Source organism: Phocoena phocoena, chromosome 8 (assembly GCF_963924675.1).
Source record: "Phocoena phocoena chromosome 8, mPhoPho1.1, whole genome shotgun sequence".
Taxonomy (NCBI): domain Eukaryota; kingdom Metazoa; phylum Chordata; class Mammalia; order Artiodactyla; family Phocoenidae; genus Phocoena; species Phocoena phocoena.
In genome coordinates this window covers 61,577,404-61,595,626 of record NC_089226.1, presented here as the reverse complement: position 1 = coordinate 61,595,626, position 18,223 = coordinate 61,577,404, and the positions used below count along the sequence as shown (strand labels likewise).

At 39.3% G+C, this 18,223-nt stretch overlaps 1 pseudogene; it reads left to right on the top strand.

Moving 5' to 3' along the window:
* The first annotated feature begins 4,820 nt into the window (after positions 1–4,820).
* Positions 4,821–8,233, top strand: LOC136126954 (TBC1 domain family member 12 pseudogene; annotated as a pseudogene).
* The last annotated feature ends 9,990 nt before the right edge of the window (positions 8,234–18,223 follow it).

Genomic DNA, 18,223 nt, shown 5'->3' with positions numbered 1-18,223 from the left:
AGCGAAGGGGGAGGGTTGCTCCTCTAAGTCTTTGTTATTTAGCCACTAATATGACCCTAGACTTCCAGGATATATAAGCAAGTGAGCATAATGTATTTGGTTATGATCATGGCCTCCCCCACTTTTTTCCCTAAAGGACAGACACAGTAAGACCCACACGTTTGCCTAGGAGTTTTCAGCTTATACTAATAAGAGGGAATTGAATAGGAAAAATGGAGCTCTGATCTAGATTAAACAAAAATGAACTTAAGGCTTATTTGAAGATGGCAGAAAACTGTAAGGCTAACAGAAACACCTGAAAACAGAAGACATGCTTCCAAAATAAGACAAGAAATCTCAATACCAACAGACAAAAGTAAAAAAGATAAAAAAATATTAAACAGTTTAACATCATCAACAAAGAGCAAAGCTACAGAAGCCAAACTGTAGAAGAGAATCTCTGCAATGCGTGAGACTCTTAGTGGATGGATTTCCCAGAACCCCTTAAAGGAGCAGCGGCATAGATTTAGCTAGAGTTATGTCCTAATTTCCTGATTCCTGTCCCCTGGTCACAGTTGACTGGACAGGACAAAGCATTCCATCCAAACTAGTCAATCACAATCTTTTCTCTGCACCAGTGGTTCTCAACTGGAGACACTTTTGCCCCCAGGGGACATTTGGCAGTGTCTGGAGACATTTTTGAGTATCACGAGTGGCATCTAGTATGTAGAGCTCAGTGAGGCTGCTATAAACATCTTACAAAGCACAGGACAGTGCCCCCAACAAGAATTAACTTGTCCAAAATGTTCATAGTGCTGAGGTTGCTGAACCTCACAGTCGATTGATCCCTGCTCTGAACCTTACGCAGGCTGTTCCCTATTTGGATATCTACAATTAAGAAGTGGATGGAAAATATTCTCCTGGCATACGATAAAGGAAAAAGATGCGACGTTAATTTAGGGTAACCCCTTTGCCTCACCAAAGACATTACATTAAAACAAAACAAAACAAAACCAAGAACAAAAAAACCAAAAAACCAAAAAACCAAAAAATGCAGGTTTGTGCAGAAGTATTCTCATAGGGACTTGGGGGGAAATTTTGTTCTTTTTCTTTTCAGAAATACTAACACCCATTACCAGGACACCTATTTGTGCCTTTGTTATAATGCAACAGGGTTCTTGGATGTGTCAACAGAAAGGCACCACAATCAGACAATACCAGTGCCACCAGCAGAGTGAAATAAAAACAAGGAAAACTATGTAAGATTATTTGCCAGAAGTGATTTTTTTTTAATCTAGCACTTTTTTTTTAAACATCTTTATTGGAGTATAATTGCTTTACAATGGTGTGTTAGTTTCTGCTTTATAATAAAGTGAATCAGTTATATATATACATATGTTCCCATATCTCTTCCCTCTTGCGTCTCCCTCCCTCCCACCCTCCCTATCCCACCCCTCTAGGTGGTCACAGAGCACCGAGCTGATCTCCCTGTGCTATGCAGCTGCTTCCCACTAGCTATCTACCTTACGTTTGGTAGTGTATATATGTCCATGCCACTCTCTTGCTTTGTCACAGCTTACCCTTCCCCCTCCCCATATCTTCAAGTCCATTCTCTAGTAGGTCTGTGTCTTTATTCCTGTCTTACCCCTAGGTTCTTCACGACATTTTTTTTCTTAAATTCCATATATATGTGTTAGCATACGGTATTTGTCTTTCTCTTTCTGACTTACTGCCAGAAATGATTTTTAGGGCAAGATACAAAAGGGCATCTTTATTCCTGTCCTGCCCCTAGGCTCTTCAGAAGCTTTTTTTTTTTTTTTTTTAGATTCCATATATATGTGTTAGCATACGGTATTTGTTTTTCTCTTTCTGACGCACAGGGAGATCAGCTAGGAGATTTGTGACCACCTAGAGGGATGGGATAAGGAGGGTGGGAGGGAGATGCAAGAGGGAGGAGATATGGGGATATATGTATATGTATATCTGATTCACTTTGTTATACAGCAGAAACTAACACACCATTGTAAAGCAATTATACTCCAATAAAGATGTTAAAAAAAAAGATACAAAAGGGCAAGTGTATGTCTATGTGTGCGCATTTTTCAGAGGCATTTAACAGTTGTTTTTAAATACTATTTTCTGATTGTGATTTAGGTGTGATTACACAGAAAGTGTAAAGAGATACTGTGTGAATCCAGTGAAGATAAATGTCATCATCACAGCAGGAAGTTAAAATGGGACTTGATGATGTAGAAAAGGGCATTCAGGTCAGTGGATGCTGACCAGGCCTGTCAGCAGTCTGCCTGAAAATAACAAGGAGAATTTTTTTTAAAATAAATTTATTTATTTATTTAATTTATTTATTTGGCTGCGTTGGGTCTTCGTTGCTGTGCGCAGGCTTTCCCTAGTTTCGACGAGTGAGGGCTACTCTTCATTGCGGTGCACGGGCTTCTCATTGCGGTGGCTTCTCTTGCTGCAGAGCACGGGCTCTAGGCTCGCGGGCTCAGTAGTTGTCGCTCACGGGCTTAGTTGCTCCGTGGCATGTGGGATCTTCCCGGACCACAGCTCAATCCCGTGTCCCCTGCATTGGCAGGCAGATTCTTAACCACTGCGCCACCAGGGAAGCCCAACAAGGAAGATTTTAAGACAGAGCTGCGAGCCCACTTGAGAGCTATGCCTCCCACAACCATAGTTGCTGTGCCAAGGCCACCTGTACAGCCTGTCATGGCAGCCAAGTCACTGTCCATTGCGCTGGGTTACCCAGCTCAGCCAGGACCCAGTGGAGGGAGTGCAGAGGGCTTCTGAGATAGGAAAATAGGGAAATGTTCAGGGGAAGCTTGGAGGTAACTGGGACCCCAAAGAATGATGTCTGGGGGTAGATAAATTTCTGGAAAGTGATATGCACTGGAAAAGGCTTGCGGATCATACTGGGGCTACTGAATATTTCCATGGATTTTATTTTTGTTTAACATCCCAGAAAATGGCCAAAGGGATACCCAGAGATTCTAAATACAACCTGAAGTAAATGTATCCTGAATATTACATTCAGCTCTGGCAGCTTGGATAGGGGTCAAACAAATCACTGTTCTGTGGTGGAGATGGCAACTGAACCTACCCAGAACATCAAATATGTTAGAGTAATTCAAAGCTTGTTGCAGATGTGTTGCCAACGTTAATAGGGACTGTTAGAAAAAATGGGGTGAACAGAGGATAAATAGAACATTCTTCTGGTCAGGTAATGAACCCAAATACATCCCGTGGACTTCAGTTGTCCAGGGTTGGGGGTGACAGGTGGCTAACATGTGGCTTAGGGTGGAAAGCTGTTGAACATACAGGACAAAACCTTAATCAGCCACTTTCTGGATTCTTTAACCTTCGCAGAAGTTGCCAGAAGCCAGGGCCTTTCTGGTGAATAGTGGGGTCCTGCTCACAGTTTTTAACATGGTTCTGAGTCAGTATATGTGAGTCCTGGGCCAGCTCGCAACAAGACAGCCCCGAGCAGGTGAGGAGAATAGAATAAGACACCGACCCCTTTCAGTGGTTATGCCGATGTCCGTAAGTTTTGGCTGTGTATAAGCTTTACTTCTCACCAGAAAAAGAGCTGCCTCTATCACCCCCTTCATTGCTGCTCCTTTTCATCCAAAGTTTGTGCTATTTGGCTCACAGATGAGGGGTTATCTGACATGCCATGTCTTCCTGGGGGGCAAGGGTCTTGTCAGGCACCACTTCCTGGATGGTTTCTCCCTGATCAAGAAACTAAGGTGGTCTTTGTGTTCAATGGCTGTTCTCCCCCACCCTGCTATGGCTGTGAGGGACCACAACCCTGTGAAACATCACCTTTGGGCATCATCACACCGTAACTTTTGTCAGATCTCACCATGTGGACAGCCTCAGGTTTCCAGTATGTGGTTCATTTGGGTGGTCCAGTTACAAAAGAGAAGGACAAAAAAAAAAAAAAAAACCAAGAGGGGACATCTCCAGCTTTGGGTCTTTTTTTGGGTATGCTCTTATGTTGGAGGGTGGTTATAAATATGCAGCTAACCCACACTTTGTTTCACAGTCTGGGGAGAGGGTACAATACCATCATATCTTCACAAGTCTGTATCCTTTTGTGAACAAGACCAAGCATTATTGTGTTGGGCACTGAAAACTGATCAGCGATGGTGGTGATTTTAAGCAACGTTATTCAGGATTGAGAAAAGTATATGTGTACCCCCACTCTGGGGCTGTTTCATCTTGTCCTGCTTCCTAGGGTCCATAGAAAGCTGATGTTCGCGTGCTACTGCTCGTTTACAACATCGTAGAGAAAAAGGAACAGCTCTGTACAGGTGCCCAGTGGAACTGAGGTGACCAACCCATCTCGGTCTGCTTAGGACTGTCCCTGTTTTAATACCAAAAGCCTTCTTTAATACCCAAGAAAACCTTCAGTCTCAGGAAAACTGGGATGGTTGGTCACCCTAAGTAGAACTGAATATGGCTCTGGTCAAAGTGTATGGGACTAACAAGATTTATGAGGTCTGGCATTTTAAGGAAACTTCCACATGACTCTTGGTGAATATGTTCATCCACATCCGTGTTATAAAAATAAGGTTTCCAATTTCTAAGCCATGAAGGCCGATATAGTGGAGGAATGATTGTTAAACATAGGATATTGAGTTAAACCACTGTACAATTCATTAAACAAATATTGAGTATTTACTATGTTCCAATCGCCTTTCTAAGTATTAGAAATAGAGAAACGAGCAAAATAAAGTCCTTAATTTCAGAGGACAAATTCTCAGGAAAATAATCAGCAAGGTTGGCGTGCTTTTTCTGAATGAATTGTGGGATAAATGTGCACGATGGTCAAACCCTCCCAATACCAATTTGGTGAGTCTACTTGGGAAACGCAGTAGCAAGATGTTTACATGATATATCCGATTTTCTAATCTCGATTGCACATCCTATGAGAAAAAAGTTGGACGTGCAACCTCAGTATATGTGTATTTGCAAATTATATGCATGCACTACTAATATATTAAACACATACGCAAACATGAAAATTAAGAAAGGCTGTCCTGAGTAATCGTTCCTGAGATGTGTGCATCCAACTTTAGAGATGGCTAATACATCCCAGGTCAGTTCATAGACGGTACCATGAAAATCGCTTGCTGGAAGAATGCAAAGGATATCTGTGCAGCCGCTCAGACCACCTGCATCTTCACACACCGATTTTACCACAGGCTGTGCCCTCCTGGGTCATGACTTGCTTGACCATGTGGTGTCCTCCTTGAGGAAAATATGAGCCCCCCGCCCCCAGTCTACCTGCCATCTAGACACAAGCATGAAGCTTCACATGGCTTTAAACAAGCTTCTGAAACCCCATGTGGCAGTGCTTCAACTATCTCACTCTTGTCTGTGAGAGTTAGTTTATGAGGGTCTTAAATGTGTATTTTTCTCCTGAAGTGTACTCTTGGGGTGTACACAGCCTTTAAGAGGAGCCAGGACAATGTCAGCCAAGAAGTCTCAGGCCACCTCAAACTGTAGGGCTGCCACCATAAAGCCTCTAGGAAGTTCCTGTGCTATGTTGTTTGGAAGGTCACCAAACTGGGCCGCCTCAAAAGTCTCTTTGATGCTGCTGTCTGAAAGTCTCTAAGGCCCTCTGGGGCTGAGGCGAAGACTCAGGGCACAGGTGATCAGCCATTAAAGGGTGGTTTAGTTCCAAGCAGGCATTAAAAGATAATTTTCGAAAGCAGGTGAAATCATGACTCTCATACAGATATAAGAATAAACACAAGTTGAAGATTTTATTTAACTCATTCATAGAAAACAAGTGAAGTGATACAACTGGGTCAAAGGATATTATCAATAACAGACACAGTTATAGGTCAGGAATATGGAAAAGAATGTACAAATAGAGCCAAAATTGTTCTTTTGACTATTTCTCCCCATATAGAATTTGTTTGCATGTCTATAGACAAGAATTATTTGGCATTCCTGTCAGTTATCTACAGTTTACAGAATCAGAATCAGACAACCCAGGTTTGCTTTAAAATAAACACTTATTTTTCCATTTAAGCACAAAATTTCCCCTACAGTTTCCCTACTTTTGATCAAAAAGAATTTCAAAGATTCCTGATCACAAAATGAATGCGGCCTCATTAGATTTGTCCTGATTATTCACATAGGTGCAGCAAGAATGTTAGTTTAGCATAAAGGCCTTCTTTAAGTTTACTCTGCTGGAGGTTTCCATAAGGAAGCTCAGGTTGGACTTCTAAGATCCTCTATTATTTGCTATCCTGAGGCTAGGTAGCCACGCCCAAGAAACTTGATCCACCAGGTTTCATCTGCAGTACTTATACGCTTTGGGTGACGTCCTCTCCTCTCAAAGTCCTCAAAACATCTGTAGCCTCCTGGCCGGTCATGGAAGTGAGCTTCCTTACCAGCTGGACCCTGTAAGCCAGGTACCAGGAGGGTTTTGTCAGCACGGTTTCAATAAAGTCAACCTTAGTTCCCTAAAAGTGACTGGTCAGGCACCAGCCACGCTTCCCCAGGTGGGCAGGGAGCCTCTTCCCTTGTTCCTGTGGTCATGTCCACCTGGAGGGGCCTGGTGATGAGGTCACAGCTGGTATGGGCAGCCTGTCCTCCGCAAAGCAGCTGCCTGGCGGCTGCAGATACCAAAGACCATGAACTTGAAGCAGATGGGAATCAGAGGGCGTTATTCTCTCCCTCCTCTTCCAGAGAGCCCCTCTACCTGCCCCTGGTTGTCTGAAACCTTCTCCAAAAAGGACAAAAGGAACTCAGACCAGTTGTCCACAGTGTTCCTTGTTGGAAATTATTTGATAAAGTCCCTCCCAGACAGAATCTTCAGAAAATCCAAAAAACATTCAGCAGGAAAAAAGCATGAACAGGGAGGACCTATAAATCACCGTTTCAGTCTTTAAGACATAAGAATTTTGAATTTGAGCCACCTTCTACCACCTTTCTGATTCTTGAGTATGGGCCATCATATGATTGACGATTGCTTTTGTGTCCTGTAGAAATCTTTGCTTACTCCAAGAAAATCTTCCTGCCAAATCAGTGACGAGAACACAAGACCTTTGAGCTGAGTCTTAAAATTGAGAAATTAAAGCAGTACATTAAAAAAAATTAAGAAGAAAACATTGCAAATGCAATGGTAATTTGGACGAGGGAAGAAATTCATAGTAGGAAAAAGCTTAGAGAATTGAGGTGCAGGGATTGCCCCCTGGTGTTCACGGTAAACCTTGGAGTCTAGCTGTAGCAAGTGGACTAAATAAATATCACTCCTGAACTTTATGCAGTATTCCTCCCCAAAGGAAAGAAATGGTGGGAAAGCTTCAGTGAAACAATTTTTTTTTTTTTTTTTTTTTGCGGTACGTGGGCCTCTCACTGTTGTGGCCTCTCCCGTTGCGGAGCACAGGCTCCGGACGCACAGGCTCAGTGACCATGGCTCACAGACCTAGACGCTCCGCGGCATGTGGGATCTTCCTGGACCGGGGCACGAACCTGTGTCCCCTGCATCGGCAGACGGACCCCCCAACCACTGCGCCACCAGGGAAGCCCCAACAACTTCTATCTAAACATATAATTCTCTATAATGCTGGTGCAGAATGATGATTCTCCAGATGCTGGTCTGGAATTAAGCTGGATATATCCTATGCCTTTCCATCTCTCTACATCTTTCAGAAGGATGGTCCATATCAGGATGTTTTATACAGTATCTCAGGAGCATATTCATGTTACAGACCTGATGTTGGTTATGTCCAGGGGGTGTCTTTCATTGTGGCATTGCTCATTCTCAGTTTGGAAGAGGCAGTTGCCTTCATTGCATTTGGAAATCGCATGAATAAGCCATCACAACTGGACTTTTTCTGTGTGGATTACAGCAAGATGTTGAAATATTTTGGAACATCTGAAGTATTCTTTGAGGGCAGTCTCTTTACACATTTTCTCCATATCAAGTAGTCTTACGTTTTCACACTGGCATATACTTGCTAGACTGGATATTCACATAGCATCACAAGTCACTATTCTACTTGATCCAGCCAGTCCAGGCTGGGATGTATTTTGCAGAGATGGGGAGGAATTTTTATTTAGAACTGGGACAGGAATCCTCCAGTTATATGAATACATTTTCCTTCAGGTATACTTTATTCACATAGCACAGTTTCTAAATAAATTGGCAGAGGATCTCACACCAGAAAAGCTGTTCGGCTGTGCTGCAGCCGTTCAGATACAGAAAAGCACCAGTTAAGGGACTTAGGTCTTTGTGTCAGTAATGAAGGATACCAGGAGACAAGAATAACAGTACAGCTCTTTTTTTTTTTTTTTTTTGCGGTACGCGGGCCTCTCACTGTTGTGGCCTCTCCTGTTGCGGAGCACAGGCTCCGGACGCACAGGCTCAGAGGCCATGGCTCACGGGCCCAGGCGCTCCGCGGCATGTGAGATCTTCCTGGACCAGGGCACAAACCCGTGTCCCCTGCATCGGCAGGCGGACCCTCAACCACTGCGCCACCAGGGAAGCCCAACAGTACTGCTTTGAACAGCTAATCTTCATAATTAACAGACTAATTGAAGCATTTTAAAAAAGCATTTTTTATAACAGTATTTTGTTTCCTATGTAAGCACACGGAAGAAAGTTGGAGCAATCCAAAGGAATCAAGGGTGGAAAAAAGCTGATTTTGAATTTTGTGTCTGAAGTAACAGAAGCGAGCAACCTATTGACAATATTATTTTAAAAAAGCATTGCCATTTTACAAAAGAAAAAGTGTAAATGGCTAGTTCATACTCCATAATCTGGGGGTGAATGTTTGAATGCAAAAACATTTAAAATAGTTTTAGGGGAAAAAAAGACAGTGACTGGTCATACCCAATTAAATAAGCATCATTTTCAAATATGACATTCCAGACAAGGCCTTGGTTACATAACCATTTTTCCAATTATATTTAGTAAAAAGGACGGTAGATTCTTATTGAACCTATGCAAATAACTAAGTTACCATTTAAAAGTAAGAATATTTAATAAAAATTTCTGAATTTGGAAGGGGAATCAAGTAGGGAGAATAAAACATCCTCTAAAGATGTTTCATTTCAGTTTACAAAATCAGAATCTACTAAATTGTTATGGCTTATAAATAAGTTAACATGAAAGAAAAAGGGCTTCCTTATGTATCCAGAAAATAGAACATTAAAACAATATCAACAATATTCCAAACAAGTAGCTACAATCCTCTCTCATTAGTTCATCCATTCTATGTAATAAATTCTTGTTCTGCTGGATCTTGGGTTAGCAGCATCATGAACCCATCTGCTTCTTACTAAAAAGAGTTCGGGAGATCCTGATCTAGCCCAACAGTATGGTCTTTTTTTTTCCCTCTAGTACTGTCTTAAAGTCGTTTAAGTGATGACATCAGAAGCCCGTACCCAAGATCTATTCGTTGAAGTGTCAGTAGTTTGAAGTACCTGGTACAGTCCTTTTCCCTGGGTTCTGGGGACCTTGCATCTTTGTCAAGGACGTGATCTGGCCTCTGCAGCTGATTGCAGAGACTTCAGGGAAGCTTCCAAGCAATACAAAAAACTATCTGTAGATGCCAGAGACTTAAAATAACTATGGTAATTACTGGAGAGAGTTCATAACAAGCATGATACAACTGACAAGGAAATTTAGTTGTTTCTGTCATGCAAAACAACCCTAATCCAAATAAATAAATAAACATATAAAGCTATGACAAAATGTCTATGCGCATAATGATTAAGGCTATTTTCAAGGAAGATACTGAATTTTACATCTGGTTTATAAAAATGGATGAACATACTTGTTACAGAGGAAAAATTCTTGAGATATGCAAAATTCTTGAGTCTTAATATAGATATGTAATACACTAAAAATATACCAAGTATGTATCAAGAATATCAAGTAACAAGATTTGGAGTAGGTCCAAAACATCCGTATTTTAATTAAAACTCTACAGACAAGTCTGATATTTATCCCCAAATGAAAACCACTGGCCTAGAAGACGCTAGATTCAAATTAAAGAAGAAAGATTCCAACCAAATAAACGTTTTAAATAATAACTAAAAGTATGACTAACAACACTATTTTGTTGTTGCCTAACATCGGGCAAAGCATCGTCGGGATACAGATAAACAGAAACACCGATAAATCTCCAGGGCCTTCCCATGAATCATTCAAGGTCTAAAATAGTTACAGCAATAATATTTTACCTATACAAATTTAACCTAGGGAAGGCTAAGCATCTTTTCTGATTTGACAAATCTTTCCATGAAACTCATCAATAACAACATAAATAAAACCTAATTATTTAGAAATAATACCCCTCTTTCATAAGGTAAAAGAACAGATCTTCTGGGGTTTGAGAGACCCACTGGGAAATCTCAAAGATAGGTTTAGGGAGGCAAAAATCAAGAGTTGTCAGGAGATTTGAATTCTTAAGATAGGATCATGGGTGCCTCAGAAACAACAGTTGTTGTTGTTTTTCAAATGTTGTCATTTGAAAGGGACAATAAGACATCTAAAAATAAGTACAGAATGTAACATGATTGCAAAGAATCTTAGCTCTTTTCTAAGTGAGGAACCTTTGTTTGCTTTTTAAAAATAATCAAGAGCATAATACAATTAACATATTATAAGACACAAAATCTTTTGCTATATAGGCAAAGTACACACACAAAAAGAACTTTCCATATTGGAGGTAAAGACAATAAGCAGTAAACCAGGGAAACATGGCCATCAAAATCAAGCAAACTGTGGTGAAATTTTAACATATTTCATAGCTTTTCAGACTCAGGTATTATAAACCAAGGCAAATAAAATTTATTTCCAGAAAGAAAGTAGAATGGTGGCTGCCAGGGGTTGGAGGGAGGGTAGGATGGGGAGTTAGTTGTTTAACAGGTGCGAAGTTTCAGTTTGGGAAGTTGAAAAATTTCTGGGGATGGATGGTGGTGACAGTGGCACAACAATGTAGACGTACTAAAGTACACTTAAAAACAGTTAAAATGGTAGATTATTTCCAAATTTTGCCCTTCATCCTGTTCTTTTATATGCTGGAACAAACTGACACTTTATCTTAGGACCCATCTCATGGCGTCTACAATGTCAGAATGAATTTCATAACACAAAGATGTTATTAATAGGCAATGCAGTCATTGTTGCTATCTTCAAATAACTCAACAAATAAGAATTATAAACATTTCTCAATTCAGTTTCCAATATGTTGTGTTGATAATTAAATGTACCATCCCTAGCCCCCTTCTCCCTTTAAGGTCCTCAGTATGTTTGAAGAGTGCAAAGGGGGCTTTGGAGACAAAACAAAACATACAGACAAAACCATGAGAACCATCGCTTTAGGACAAAACTACGCTTTTTTTCTCGAGAAACAGGAGCACACACAGTTGTATTTCTCTGTTGCTCCTCAATACAGTCTCAACCACTAACATAAATTTTAAGTTTCAACCAAAGTAACTTCCGTTTCAGAGAAAATTAGGGTGGGGGGGAGGGAGGAGGTGGATAGTTGTGAACTATGTCACATACCCGCTTTTTATTTTATTTTATTTTTTTTTGGCCGTGCCTCATGCGGAAACTATGTCACATACCAGCCTTTTATTTTATGTTTTATTTTTTGGCAGTGCAGAATGTAGGATCTTAGTTCCCTGATCAGGGATTGAACCCATGCCCCCTACAGTGGAAGCGTGGAGTCTTAACCACTGGACCACCAGAGAAGTCCCAGATACCAGCTTTTTATCTTTTTAACAGACCAGCAGGGTTCATAGCTACACATAACAAAACTTTCCATAGACACTTATATCCCTTACAGTACAATTTATCAAAGTGGCAAAAATGAACATATTCATTAACAGACCCAAAGGTACAGTCTCTTACAGCATATAAGACGCAAAAGTATATAAACTTAAAATTATGTTTAGTAATCAATGTCCGGTAGTCTGTCTTACTTAAGAGTGATCTTGGTATCCAAGGATTATCCATTAATTAACTTAATTTTAATATCAGTCCAAGGTTTTAAGTTACCAAAAACTCTTGAAAATTTTCTTCAAGCTGACATATTGCAAAACAAAGTTACTGTTGAAATAAAAGTTTTTCTGAATAGTGATTCGATTGGTGAAAAACAAATTTTCATTTTTCATAATCTTTAACATTATGAATAATGTTAACTTATTTGATCAATAAACTTGTATAAATGTAGAAAAAACATATCTAAGTAGAATACTGTTGGGAATTACACTTAACATTAATAAATTAGAGGAAATGTAGCTGTTTTTCCTAAACCCCAAATACTAAACTACTCATTTTCCAAAGATTTACTTAAATTTATAAGCTGGAATTATTAACATGTTATTGAGTGGTTTCTGTAAGAACATTTTATTAGTGTAACACATTTAAAGGAGTTCATTTTCACTACTTTCTGGGAATTTTAGGAATATTTGCTTTATTTAAGTACTTATTTATCTCTATCCGTCAATCAGAAAAGAACTCAATTAACATGAGACTTTATAATCAAATTCATTAGAACCCTCTGGAAATAAGAAAATATTACACATTTACACAATGAGGGATAAAGGTCTTTCTGAACTACAGACACACAGACATACAGAGACAGATAAAGAGGGCTTATAGCTTGGATTCTAAAATTTCAGTCACAGGTCAAGAGTAAATGCAGAAACCCCAAACCTCACCAGTCCTGGTATGAAAGAGTTGTTTTCCCTCCCAATGGGCAAAGGACTCAGTTGATTTGGGCTCAAAATTGACAAACTAACAAAAATGACTAACAATCCAAATTCTCCATCATCTCTCACCCAACAGAGAATAGATCTCTGTAATCCATTAGTCCATTTACAGAGATCACTAAATGGTCAGACCATAAAACAAAATTCTCAGTCATTGCTGCCACTAATGAGTATTGACTATACATGAATCAAAAACCAAAACCAAAAATAAAAAATTAGTAGAGAGGAAAATTAAATTAGAAAAACAACAAAGATGGCTTGTCACTTTGGATTCACCTCTGGGAGCCAAGAAGAGATGGGCCTGGGCTTAAGCACATCTCTGCTGATGAAGTTTACCTGGTTCATCAGATGAATGCATCTTGGTGGCAGACCCCCAAAACCGTTTTTTAAAAATAATTTATTTATTTATTTATTTTTGGCTGCATTGGGTCTTCGTTGCTCTGCCTGGGCTTTCTCTAGTTGCAGCAAGCGGGGGCTACTCTTCGTTGCGGTGCGCGGGCTTCTCATTGCGGTGGCTTCTCTTGTTGTGGAGTACGGGCTCTATGTGCGCGGGCTTCAGTAGTTGTGGCACGGAGGCTCAGTAGTTGTGGCTCGCGGGCTCTAGAGCGCAGGCTCAGTATTTGTGGCGAACAGGCTTAGCTGCTCCGCGGCATGTGGGATCTTCCCGGACCAGGGCTCAAACCCGTGTTGCCTGCATTGGCAGGAAGATTCTTAACCACTGCGCCACCAGGGAAACCCCCTCCAAAACTGTTAAAAGGCCATTTTCAAAATTTAAGAAGTATGATTCTAATACACGTATAAAGATGTATTAAAAGATTTTATTTAGCTCATTAATGAGAATCCAAAGAACAGACACATTTACAGATTAGAATTATTAAAATGCATGTGCAAATGGAACACAAACTGAGTGTTTTTGAGGGTGGGGTTTGGGGTGAGGGAGGTGTTTTGCATTGCTATTTTCTGCAAATTGAGTAGTAAGACAGCTGCAACAAGATAAGAATCAGATAATGGAAAGGGTGTACATAGACAATACATAGTTCTGTTGACACTTACATGACCTGGCTATTGTAAATAGTGCCGCAATGAACATTGGGGTGCATGTGTCTTTTTGATTTATGGTTTTCTCTGGGTATATGCCCAGTAGTGAGATTGTTGGGTCAAATGGTAATTCTATTTTTAGTTTTTAAAGGAACCTCTATACTGTTCTCCATAGTGGCTTTATCAATTTACATTCCCACCAACAGTGCAAGAGGGTTCCCTTTTCTCCACACCCTCTCCAGCATTTGTTGTTTGTAGATATTCTGATGAAGTCCATTCTAACTGGTGTGAAGTGATAACTCATTGTAGTTTTGATTTGCATTTCTCTAATAATTAGTGATGTTGAGCAGCTTTTCATGTGCTTCTTGGCCATCTGTATGTCTTCTTTGGAGAAATGTCTATTTAGGTCTTCTGCCCATTTTTTGACTGGGATGTTTGTTTTTTTAATATTGAGCTGTATGAGTTGTTTATATATTTTGGAGATTAATCCTTTGTCTGTTGCTTCATTTGCAAATATTTTCTCCCATGCTGAGAGTTGTCTTTTCGTCTTGTTTGTAGTTTCCTTTGCTTTGCAAAAGGTTTTAAGTTTCATTAGGCCCCATTTGTTTATTTTTGTTTTTATTTCCATTTCTCTAGGAGGTGGATCAAAAAATATCTTGCCGTGATTTATGTCAAAGAGTGTTCTTCCTATGTTTTCCTCTAAGAGTTTTATAGTGTCCAGTCTTACATTTAGGTCTCTAATCCATTTTGAGTTTATTTTTGTGTGTGGTGTTAGGAAGTGTTCTAATTTCATTCTTTTACATGTAGCTGTCCAGTTTTCCCAGCACCACTTATTGAAGAGACTGTCTTTTCTCCATTGTATATCCTTGCCTCCTTTGTCATAGATTAGTTGAACATAGGTGCATGGGTTTATCTTTGGGCTTTCTGTCCTGTTCCATTGATCTATATTTCTGTTTTTGTGCCAGTACCCTATTGCCTTGATTACTGTAGGTTTGTAGTATAGTCTGAAGTCAGGGAGTCTGATTCCTCCAGCTCCGTTTTTTTTCCCTCAAGACTGCTTTGGCTATTCAGTGTCTTTTGGGTCTCCATACGAATTTTAAGATTTTTTGTTCTAGTTCTGTAAAAAATGTCACTGGTAATTTGATAGGAATTGCATTGAATTTGTAGATTGCTTTTGGTAGTATAGTCATTTTCACAATGTTGATTCTTCCAATCAAAGAACATGGTATATCTCTCCGTCTGTTTGTGTCATCTTTGATTTCTTTCATCAGTATCTTATAGTTTTCTGAGTACAGGTCTTTTACCTCCTTAGGTAGGTCTATTCCTAGGTATTTTATTCTTTTTGTTGCAATGGTGAATGGGAGTGTTTCCTTAATTTTTCTTTCTGATCTTTCGTCATTAGTGTATAGGAATGCAAGAGACTTCTGTGCATTAATTTTGTATCCTGCAACTTTACCAAATTCATTGATTAGCTCTAGTAGTTTTCTGGTATCATCTTTAGGGTTCCCTATGTATAGTATCATGTCATATGCAAACAGGGACACTTTTACTTCTTTGTTTCATTTCTTTTCCCCTCTGATTGCCGTGGCTAGGACTTCCAAAACTATGTTGAATAATAGTGGTAGGAGTGGACATCCTTGTCTTGTTCTTGAACTTAGAGGAAATGCTTTCAGTTTTTACCATTGAGAATGATGTTTGCTGTGGGTTTGTTGCATATGGCCTTTATTATGCTGAGGGAGATTCCCTCTATGCCCACTTTCTGGAGAGTTTTTACCCTAAATGGGTGTTGAATTTTGTCAAAAGCTTTTTCTGCATTTATTGAGATGATCATATGGTTTTTCTTCTTCAGTTTGTTAACATAGTGTATCACATTGATTGATTTGCATATGAAGAATCCTTGCATCCCTGGGATAAATCCCACTTGATCATGGTGCATGATCCTTTTAATGTGTTGTTGGATTCTGTTTGCTAGTATTTTGTTGAGGATTTTTCCATCATGTTCATCCATGATATTGGCCTGTAGTTTTCTTTTTCTGTAGTATCTTCATCTGGTTGTGGTATCAGGGTGATGGTGGCCTCATAGAATGAGTTTGGGAGTGTTCTTTCCTCTGCAATTTTTTGGAAGAGTTTGAGAAGGATGGGTGTTAGCTCTTCTCTAAATGTTTGATAGAATTCACCTGTGTAGCCATTTGGTCCTGGACTTTTGTTTGTTGGAAGATTTTTAATCACAGTTTCAATTTCATTGCTTGTGGTTGGTCTATTCATATTTTCTATTTCTTCCTGGTTCGGCCTTGGAAGGTTATACCTTTCTAAGAATTTGTCCATTTCTTCCAGGTTGTCCATTTTATTGCCATAGAGTTGCTTGTAGTAGTCTCTTAGGATGATTTGTTTTCTGCAGTGTCTGCTGTGACTTCTCCTTTTTCATTTCTAATTTTATTGATTTTAGTTCTCTCCCTCTTTTTTCTGATGAGTCTGGCTAAAGGTTTATCAATTTTGTTTATCTTCTCAAAGAACCAGCTTTTAGTTTTATTGATCTTTGCTATTGTTTTCTTTGTTTCTATTTCATTTATTTCTGCTCTGATATTTATGACTTCTTTCCTTCTACTAACTTTGGGTTTTGTTTTTTCTTCTTTCTGTAGTTCCTTTAGGTGTAAGCTTAGATTGTTTATTTGAGATTTTTCTTGTTTCTTGAGGTAGGCTTGTATTGCTATAAACTTCCCTCTTAGAACTGCTTTTGCTGCATCCCATAGGTTTTGGATTGTCGTGTTTTCATTGCAATTTGTCTCTAGGTATTTTTTGATTGACTCTTTGATTTCTTCAGTGATCTCTTTGTTATTGTTTAGCTTCCATGTGTTTGTGTTTTTTACTGCTTTATCAATTCCCTGTAATTGATTTCTAATCTCATAGCATTGTGGTCGGAAAAGATGCTTGATACGATTTCCATTTTCTTAAATTTCCTGAGGTTTGATTTGTGACCCAAGATGTGATCTATCCTGGAGAATGTTCCATGCACACTTGAGAAGAAAGTGTAATCTGCTGTTTTTGGATGGAATGTCCTATAAATATCAATTAGGTCTATCTGGTCTATTGTGTCTTTAAAGCTTGTGTTTCCTTATTAATTTTCTGTCTGGATGATCTCTCCGTTGGTGTAAGTGAGGTGTTAAAGTCCCCCTCTATTATTGTGTTAGTGTTGACTTCCTCTTTCACAGCTGTTAGCAGTTGCCTTATGTATTGAGGTGCTCCTGTGTTGGGTGCATATATATTTTATATCTTCTTCTTGGATTGATCCCTTGATCATTATGTAGTGTTTTTCCTTGTGTCTTGTAACATTCTTTATTTTAAAGTCTGTTTTATCTGAGTATTGCTACTCCAGCTTTCTTTTGATTTCCATTTGCATGGAATATCTTTTTCCATCCCCCACTTTCAGTCTGTATGTGTCCTTAGGTCTGAAGTGGGTCTCTTGTAGACAGCATATATATGGGTCTTGTTTTTGTATCCATTCAGCAAGACTGTGTCTTCTGGTTGGAGCATTTAATCCATTCACGTTTAAGATAATTATTGATATGTATGTTCCTATTACCATTTTCTTAATTGTTATGGGTTTGTTTTTGGAGGTCCTTTTCTTTTGTGTTTCCCACTTAGAGAATTTCCTTTAGCATTTGTTGTAGAGCTGGTACGGTGGTGCTGAATTCTCTTAGGTTTTGCTTGTCTGTAAATCTTTTGATTTCTCTGTCAAAGCTGAATGAGATCCTTGCCAGGTAGAGTAATCTTGTTTGTAGTTTCTTCCCTTTCATCACTTTAAATATATCGTGCCACTCCCTTCTGGCTTGTAGAGTTTCTGCTGAGAAATCAGCTGTTAACCTTATGGAAGTTCCTTTGTACGTTATTTGTCGTTTTCCCCTTGTTGCTTTCAATAACTTTTCTTTGTCTTTAATTTTTGTCAGTTTGATTACTATGTGTCTCGGCCTGTTTCTCCTTGGGTGTATCTTGCCTGGGACTCTCTGTGCTTCCTGGACTTGGATGGCTATTCCCTTTCCCGTGTTAGGGAAGTTTTCAACTATAAACTCTTCAAATATTTTATTGGGTCCTTTCTCTCTCTCTTCTCCTTCTGGGACCCCTATAATGTGAATGTTGTTGCATTTAACGTTGTCCCAGAGTTCTCTTAGGCTTTCTTCATTTCTTTTCATTCTTTTTTCTTTATTCTGTTCCACAGCAGTAAATTCTACCATTCTATCTTCCAGGTCACTTATCCATTCCTTTGCCTCAGTTATTCTGCTATTGATTCCTTCTAGTGTATTTTTCATTTCAGTTATTATATTGTTCATCTCTGTTTTTTTGTTCTTTAATTCTTCTAGGTCTTTGTTAAACATTTCTTGCATCTTCTCGATCTTTGCCCTCCATTCTTTTTCTGAGGTCCTGGATCATCTTCACTATCATTATTCTG